Raw genomic sequence first — 8,668 nt, forward strand, 5'->3', positions numbered from 1 at the left:
TTTCCTGTCCATTCCATTCGTTTCCTGTCCATTCCATTCGTTTCCTGTCCATTCCATTCGTTTCCTGTCCATTCCATTCGTTTCCTGTCCATTCCATTCTTTTCCTGTCCATTCGTTTTCACTCCTGTCCATTCCTTCTCATTTTTTCCCTTTCCATTTGTGCCCTCTCAATTTCTGTCCTGTCCATTCCATTCCTTCCCTTCCCTGTCCAGTCCATTCCATTCCCTGTCCATTCCATTCCCTGTCCATTCCATTCCCTGTCCATTCCATTCCCTGTCCATTCCATTCCCTGTCCATTCCATTCCTATCCTGGCCTGGCCTGTCCATTCCTGGCCTCTCCATTCCTACCCTGTCCATTCCGGCCCATTCCTGTGTATTCCTGTCCATTCTGTTCCTTTCCTGTCCATTCTGTTCCTTTCTTGTCCATTCCTTCCCTGTCCGTTCCTTCCCTGTCCATTCCATTCCTGTCCTGTCCCTTCCTGCCCTGCCCATTCCTGTCCATTCCTGTGCCTTCCTTTCGTGTCCATTCCATTCCTGCCCTTTCCCTTTCTTTTCCTGTCCCTTCTTTTCCTGTCCCTTCCTTTCCTGTCCCTTCCTTTCCTGTCCCTTCCTTTCCTGTCCCTTCCTTTCCTGTCCCTTCCTTTCCTGTCCCTTCCTTTCCTGTCCCTTCCTTTCCTGCCCATTCCATTCCTGCCCATTCCATTCCTGCCCATTCCATTCCTGCCCATTCCATTCCTGCCCATTCCATTCCTGCCCATTCCATTCCTGCCCATTCCATTCCTGCCCATTCCATTTCTTCCATTCCATTCCTCCCATTCCATTTCTTCCCATTCCATTCCTGCCCATTCCATTTCTTTCCTCTCCATTTCTTTCCTCTCCATTTCTTTCCTCTCCATTTCTTTCCTCCTCATTCCTTTCCTCCTCATTCCTTTCCTCCTCATTCCTTTCCTCCTCATTCCTTTCCTCCTCATTCCTTTCCTCCTCATTCTTTCCTCCTCATTCCTTTCCTCCTCATTCCTTTCCTCCTCATTCCTTTCCTCCTCATTCCTTTCCTCCTCATTCCTTTCCTCCTCATTCCTTTCCTCCTCATTCCTTTCCTCCTCATTCCTTTCCTCCTCATTCCTTTCCTCCTCATTCCTTTCCTCCTCATTCCTTTCCTCCTCATTCCTTTCCTCCTCATTCCTTTCCTCCTCATTCCTTTCCTCCTCATTCCTTTCTCCTCATTCCTTTCCTCCTCATTCCTTTCCTCCTCATTCTTTCCTCCTCATTCCTTTCCTCCTCATTCCTTTCCTCCTCATTCCTTTCCTCCTCATTCCTTTCCTCCTCATTCCTTTCCTGTCCATTCCTTTCCTGTCCATTCCTTTCCTGTCCATTCCTTTCCTGTCCATTCCTTTCCTGTCCATTCCTTTCCTGTCCATTCCTGTCCATTTTTGTCCTCTCCATTCCAGTCCATTCCTTTCCAGTCCATTCCTTTCCAGTCCATTCCTTTCCAGTCCATTCCTTTCCAGTCCATTCCTTTCCAGTCCATTCCTTCTCATTTTTTCCCTGTCCATTTTTCCCTTTCCAGTCCTGCCCTGTCCATTCGTGCCTTGTCAATTTCTGTCTTGTCCATTCCTCTCCTGTCCATTCCATTCCTCTCCTGTCCATTTTTCCTTTTCCTGTCCATTTTTCCTTTTCCTGTCCATTTTTCCTTTTCCTGTCCATTTTTCCTTTTCCTGTCCATTTTTCCTTTTCCTGTCCATTTTTCCCTTTCCTGTCCATTTTTTCTTTCCTTTTCTTTCCTTTTTTTTCCTTTTTTTCCTTTTTTCCTTTTTTTCCTTTTTTTTCCTTTTTTTTTCCTTTTTTCCTTTTTTTCCTTTTTTTCCTTTTTTTCCTTTTTTCCTTTTTTTCCTTTTTTCCTTTTTTCCTTTTTTCCTTTTTTCCTTTTTTCCTTTTTTTTCCTTTTTTTCCTTTTTTTTCCTTTTTTTTTCCTTTTTTTCCTTTTTTTTCCTTTTTTTTCCTTTTTTTTTTCCTTTTTTTTCCTTTTTTTTCCTTTTTTCCCTTTTTTTCCCTTTTTTTCCCTTTTTTTCCCTTTTTTTCCCTTTTTTTTCCCTTTTTTTTCCTTTTTTTCCTTTTTTTTCCTTTTTTTTCCTTTTTTTCCTTTTTTTCCTTTTTTTCCTTTTTTTTCCTTTTTTTTCCTTTTTTCTTTCCTGTCCTTTCCTGTCCTTTCCTGTCCTTTCCTGTCCTTTCCTGTCCTTTCCTGTCCTTTCCTGTCCTTTCCTGTCCTTTCCTGTCCTTTCCTGTCCTTTCCTGTCCTTTCCTGTCCTTTCCTGTCCTTTCCTGTCCTTCCCTGTCCTTTCCTGTACTTTCCTTTCCTGTCCTTTCCTGCCCTGTCCTTTCCTGCCCTGTCCTTTCCTGCCCTGTCCCTTCCTGCCCTGTCCCTTCCTGCCCTGTCCCTTCCTGCCCTGTCCCTTCCTGCCCTGTCCCTTCCTGCCCTGTCCCTTCCTGCCCTGTCCCTTCCTGCCCTGTCCCTTCCTGCCCTGTCAATTTCTTTCCTGTCCATTCCAATCTTGTCCTGTCCTGTCCATTCCATTCCTGTCCATTCCATTCCTTCCCTGTCCATTCCTTTATGCCCTGCTTGCCTTCCAGAAACTAAAACTCTCTCTCTTTTTGTTTGTGCTTTCAGAAAAAGCGTTGTAAATACAAACATGAAAAAATTGAGACCATTAAGCCCACATCAGAGCCTCTGCATCCAGTAGCCAACGGGGAAATCAAAGGAAGGAAGCCGTTCACGAACCAGAGGGACTTCTCTAGCATTGGGATGTTTATCACTCTTCCTACAAGGGTTCTCCATCTGAAGGAAGCTCTGAGACATCATCTCTGTCTGAGGAATCCTATTTTTGTGGCATTTCAGGATGTACGAGTCTGTGCAACGGACAGACCCAAAAGACAAAAACTGAGATGACGGCTCTAAAACGAAGAAGGTCGAAAGTTTCAGACCAAGGGAAGCTCATAAAAACTCTAATACAAACTAAGTCAGGGTCAATGCCAAGCCTGCATGACATAATCAAAGGAAACAAAGATATAACAGTGGGAACACTTGGTGTCACAGCAGTTTCTGGACACATCTGAAACTAGCTGAAGTTTTCTAACAGGAGAGTGTTTGTTCATTTGAGAACAGTCTGTGGTATTCTGGGGCAGGATAGTGGGAGACGAAGAGCTCAACTCATTGGGAAGTATTCAGAAATTTGGTTTCTGCCTTTTTTAAAAGATGGGATTGTGTCAGTCTTGGCTATAAGCTGTAGCTTTACAAGGCTGATAATTTCCTATGAGAACACCTTGGGGAGGAGAGGGAGGGCAAGGTTCATTTTATAAAGGTTTTTTTTCCACAGTTCCTGGGGAGAGATTTTTGAAACCCAGTTTGTTGGGTGGAATAGGGATAAAAGCCTAATCCTCTTCCTTTAGCTTTGTTCCTATTTCTTGCACCTTCCCATATTTATGTGCCTTTTGTCTATTTATAATGTCACTGGAAGAGGGGAGATACCAATTGTTTGTCATTTGATTTGTTTTGTAATTTCTCTAGCTTTTTTTGAAGATGCAACACTACAGTGCTGTAAAAGGACACGTGTTTGGCCTCCAGCTGGACTCAGTAATGTGGACTGGATACTGTAAAACACTAAGAGATGGACTCACGCGACTAGATTCAGGTTTTGCAAGCTTGGTAGAGGAAAATACCTCACGAGGGATGGTAATCACATTTATTTCCACCTCCCGTTACAACTCAGAACTGCAGTCTGATGTACCAAATGAATGACTTCCTCTGTCTAAAGGAATCTTAGGCTGGTGAATGCAGTTGTAATTGAAATTGTCTGCTATAGATCTCTGAAGGAAGAAGCTGGTTCTGTACTGAGAGCTCAGGCAAAAGCTCAGCTGAAGAACAGGAGGGAGAGCTGTGCAGCTGGGCAGCTCTGCAGCTGGGCAGTTTGCAAAGCCTTGAGCAGTCAGGCTGGTTCAAAGTGGCTGTTCCCATAACCTTTGCTTTTGTATTGGCTAACAAATGTGCAGTGTTGGGATGGTTGGTGTTTTCATAGCCAAGTGTTTTTCATTTTGACTGTGATTGTGTATTTGGATACTCCAGGATGTGTGATTGCTGGAATGCTGAGTGTGTATCTGAATGAGTGGAACAAAAGATGATTCCTTTTGACAGGTGTTACAGGTTCACATTTGAAGAAATAAGTTAATTTATTCAGCACTTTTTAGTGGTACCCTTTTAACAGACCTAATGCCTTTCCTGGGTATTGTATGTCATGTAACTTATTTAAAGCAATTTTTTTTTCTTTTTTTTTTTTCTTTTTGCTGCTTTCTTATTAGTTTATGTACTTTAAGGTGATGTACTTTTGGAGTTGATCTGCACAATTAGCCAGTCAGAGCACATGAACCAGACATGGTGAAAGTGAATTTAAGAAGGGTTTCAAACCTGAATGAGGAGAACACACACCACCTGAGTGACGCACCCAATGTTGTGGAACAAGAGTATGTAACTACAGAACTGTAGTGCCATTAGAAACTGTGAATTTCCAAATAAATCTGAACACTTTGTCTTTAATTTACTGGCATTTTTCCTTTTGAAAATGAAACCTGTGGCTTACATTCTTTGAGAAGGACTGCTCATCTTTTGATGTGTTTGTCCAATTAAAAAAAAAAGGGAGGGTGAGAGGAGGGAAGCTGAAGGCAGAGTGGTCCTTTGTGTGAAAGTTTAGGAATCGTGGCTATGAAAACTGCTAGAAAAATTTCCAGCCTGTTTTTCTTGACCTGGGGGGTCCTCAGAAGCAGTGCATGAAATTACCTGTTGGTATTGGCAGCCAGGTTTCTTGAAGAATGTAAAAGTCCATGAAAAGAAAATGTTGAGTAATCATTTTATAATTACCAGAATTTTTAGCTTGAACCTCCTTGGGCAGCCTGGGCCAGGGCTTCCTCACAGTGAAAGTTTTTCCTTGTATTTATGTGGAACCTCCTGTGCTCCAGCTTGTACCCGTTGCCCCTTGTCCTATCATGGGACATCACAGGGAAGATTCTGGCTCCATCCTGGCACTCTCCATATTTATAGATATTAATGAGCTCTCCCCTTATTCCTCTCTTCTCCAAGCTGCAGAGCCCCAGCTCCCTCAGCCTTTCCTCACCAGATGTTCCACTCCCTTCAGCATCTTTGGGACTCTTCTATTTAAGGACAGGGAATTGGTTGTAAGGGCCCAGAACTGGACACAGAATTCCAGATAGAGGGGCAGGAGAATCTCTCTGGACCTCCTGACCCCTTCTGATACACCCCAGATGCCATTGGCCTTTTTGGCCACATTGTTGGCTCATGGTCATCCTTCCATCCACCAGCACCCCCAGGTCCCTTTCTCTGTCACCCCAACAGCTCAGTCCCCACCCTGTACTGATACTTGGGGTTGTTCTTTTCCCAGGTGCAAAACTCTGCACTTGTGAAAAATGTCAGGCTGGGTGTTTTTGTGCCGGAGCAGTGGAGATGTGTGAGTAAAGCACATCCAGCAGTCACTGCTGCTGCCTCTCACCTTTTTCTGAGTGTGTTACAGCCCCCTTGCACTAATCTCATCCTGACCCTTCCAAAAACACCAGAGGTTGTGCTGCAGGGGCTGAGAATCTGGAGGAACCAAGGGAGATAATGATATTGCAAACCCAAAAGTTTGTCCGCTGCTGGCGGAGGCGGCGGGCAGGGCGCGGAACTCCAGCCCGGCGGGAGGGCGCCGGCTGCGGTCGCTCCGCCGCGCCGCCCGCCTCAGGGAGCGAGCGACCCCCTCCCAGCCCAGAAGCGGCGGCGGGGGGGGGAGCCGGCGGGGAGTTTGATCCCCGTCCTGTCACGGGCTGCGGCTCGCCGGTTTTGTGTGCTTTTGGCAGTAAATTTCTGGTGATGTGAAGGAATTGTGGAGCTGTCTTAAAATGCACTGAGGTGTCGCCCGGGGAGGCAAAAAGTCTTCTCACGGTTGCTAGAGATGAGGGGGGCACTGTGTAAAATGTGTGCTGAACTCTGTGCTGGTGCCTTTCGGCCCTGAAGTGTATTTCCACATGAAGCTTCTTCCCCCTGAACTGTTCGTCTTTTGCTACACAGGTGAGCTTGCCCCAGCTCTTCTTGCCACATCTGCTTCCGCCCCGTTGCCGTGCTGGCAGTTTAGGAGGGAACATGGCCCGCATCAAGCTCTCAAGTTAAAAGCAAGACAAGAAGTTTGGTGGGTTATCCTTTTTGTTCTTGTTCGGGTTCTTTTTCTGGTTTTCAACCAGGTGTTGAAGACGTTCTGCCCTGTCCAGCTCTGCTCTGTCCAGCTCTGGTGATGGAACAGTGCCTGTGGTCGGACATATTTGGGCTCCAATTTATGTCTCAGGGGGGAAAATCAATGTCTGCTGAGCCCTGGAGGAGACATCTGAGGCTGCCTGAGTCTCTGCTCGAGTCTGAGAAGCCCTTGCAATAATTTCTCACTAAGTATTGTCAAATATCACACTCCTCTCCAGTTAAATAAAAGCGCTTTTCAAGTTCTGAAAATTCTTTCAACTTTTTGACTTCTGAAAGTGGAGAGGAACTTGTGTGGTGTTTCTTCAGGTACCCCTTTAAAGTATTGAGAAAGACTGGGAAAGCCTGTACATAAGAAATAGATTCTGTGGCAAGTGGTGTTTGGTTTTCTGTTTGGTTGTTGTTTTGGTTTTGGTTTTTTTTTTTTTGTTGTTTTTTTTTTTTTTTGTGTGTTTTTTGTGTTTTTTGTTTTGTTTTGTTTTGTTTTTGGTGGTTTTTTTTTGTTTGTTTTTGTGGTTGTTGTTGTTGTTTGTTTGAGGTTTTTTTGGGTTTTTTTCTCAACCACAAGTTTGTGGCTTTTTAGCATCAGTGTTATGACACGAGTTAGACCACTGAGGTATCCAGTGCTGATTTTTTGAGGCTCCAGGTTTGAGAGATCAGCCAGTATCTGGTAAATGGTTCTGATGGGCTAAAAACTTGTATGTTTTGCAGTAGGAATTTTTCCTTCCGCAGCTTGCAGCTCTTGTTTCAGACGCTTTTGCAACATAAGAGCGCAATATGTGCCATGTGATCAATTTTCATCAGGTTGTGGCTAAACTGCAGGGCTGGTAAAAATCGGTCAGTGCTTCTATGACTCCGTGTATCTTGTCTCAGTCCTTTATAATGGTGCATTTCAGGAGAGTAAGCAAGCTGGTGGCTGAGGTGCCTGTCATTTTTTTTCCAGTTCGTGGCTCATGATGCAGTATGTCGCTTTAAAAAAGCAGCATTAATTGGGAGACTGTCTCTCTTCTTAAGGAAGGCTTGGCTTTAAATTGTAAAGGGCCTTTTCACAGGAGGGGTCTGCATTTTGTGTCAGTGAGACTGACTAAATGAGAAAGGGGAAATTAGTAATGAATTTGAGGTGCCCTCAGTAAAAATGCAGAGTTCAAAATTGCCTCTGCAGTCGTGTGATGAAATTCCCTTAAATAAACACCCCTCCACCCCCCCTCTACCCTTCTCTCCCTCCCCAGCCCCCATAGTTTTCCTAGGGTGGAGATTCGGCTGGTGTAGCTGTGGTTGCAGGAGGGGGGGGGTTAATTTCCATATGAGTAGGTGACCTTTCGAATGTCCAAGGCGCTGATAGCCCGGCTCTGCCTGTGAACGCCCAAACGTTTTACCTGAATGGATTCTATTGGGATGAATTGTCTTCCTTTGTGCTCTTCAGACAGCCACTTGGGAGTCGATTGACAATGTGGGGACTGGTTTGGGGGGGGGAGGTGTACGCAGCTGTCTGCAATTCTGCCAGCTGAAAAGCTGTGAGAAATGCTTGACACTGCATCTACCTGGATACAGCCAGCAATGATGATATTTTTTATGTGCCTGTTTTGTTGTTGTTTTGGGTTTTTCTTTCCCCACAAATAAATGAAATTGTTATTTTTTTTCATTTTCTAGGAAGCAGAACCTCAAAGAGAATGCACCCTTGAGATTCTAAACCTGATAATGAAAATGTCCTATCAGTGTATGCCCAAGCTGTGCTAAAACATATCAAATGTATCTTTAAGGACGATTTCTATATTCTATGTATCTCCATGTTGCTTCATTCTGGAAAGAGGAAACATTATTCTGTAAAGTATCATCTATGAAGGCAAGAGGGCTGTGTAATGCATTAGGAAACTGAAATGTTAATAAATATATATTTATACACAAGCAGATGCTTATGAAGACTGGTTATTGTGTTGTAGACATTAGCAGCAAGTTTCTCTAGCTCATTATATGGTTGACTACCTAAGCAACTGTGTTGTTTAAAAAATGGTGTTATCAAGTAATTCAAATGAAGAATCTATTAATCTGATGCAAAAAGAGAAGACTTGATTTAATTGAAAAAATTATAAAAGCACATCTGTCTGAACAGATGTCTCCACTTTTTCGAGAAAGTTTTTAAAATGTAGCAAAAACTGCCATAGTATTTCGGTTGCTGCAAAGGGGTTTCATTGTGTTTCAGGAAGCAGAAAGCAGCTTATTGATGGAAGCCTTTATCGTGGTGGCTGTGAAGATCCTGGAAGCAGAGGAATGGAACCGGCAATATTTCCATTTTCAGTAACTGATTTAAGTTCTAAGCACCCAAGCGCCACGATTTTATTGATTTTATAATAACGCGCGGTTGCGGTGGGGATTTCAGGAGCGCGA

The 8,668-nt window shown here is 44.0% G+C and overlaps 1 long non-coding RNA gene across 1 annotated transcript; it reads left to right on the top strand.

Moving 5' to 3' along the window:
• The first annotated feature begins 5,797 nt into the window (after positions 1–5,797).
• Positions 5,798–8,188, top strand: LOC139789230 (uncharacterized). Its single transcript, XR_011723084.1, has 2 exons — positions 5,798–6,224; positions 7,934–8,188. It is a non-coding gene; the product is annotated as an uncharacterized lncRNA (long non-coding RNA).
• Positions 8,189–8,668: the final 480 nt, after the last annotated feature.

Source organism: Heliangelus exortis, chromosome W, assembly GCF_036169615.1.
Source record: "Heliangelus exortis chromosome W, bHelExo1.hap1, whole genome shotgun sequence".
NCBI lineage: Eukaryota > Metazoa > Chordata > Aves > Apodiformes > Trochilidae > Heliangelus > Heliangelus exortis.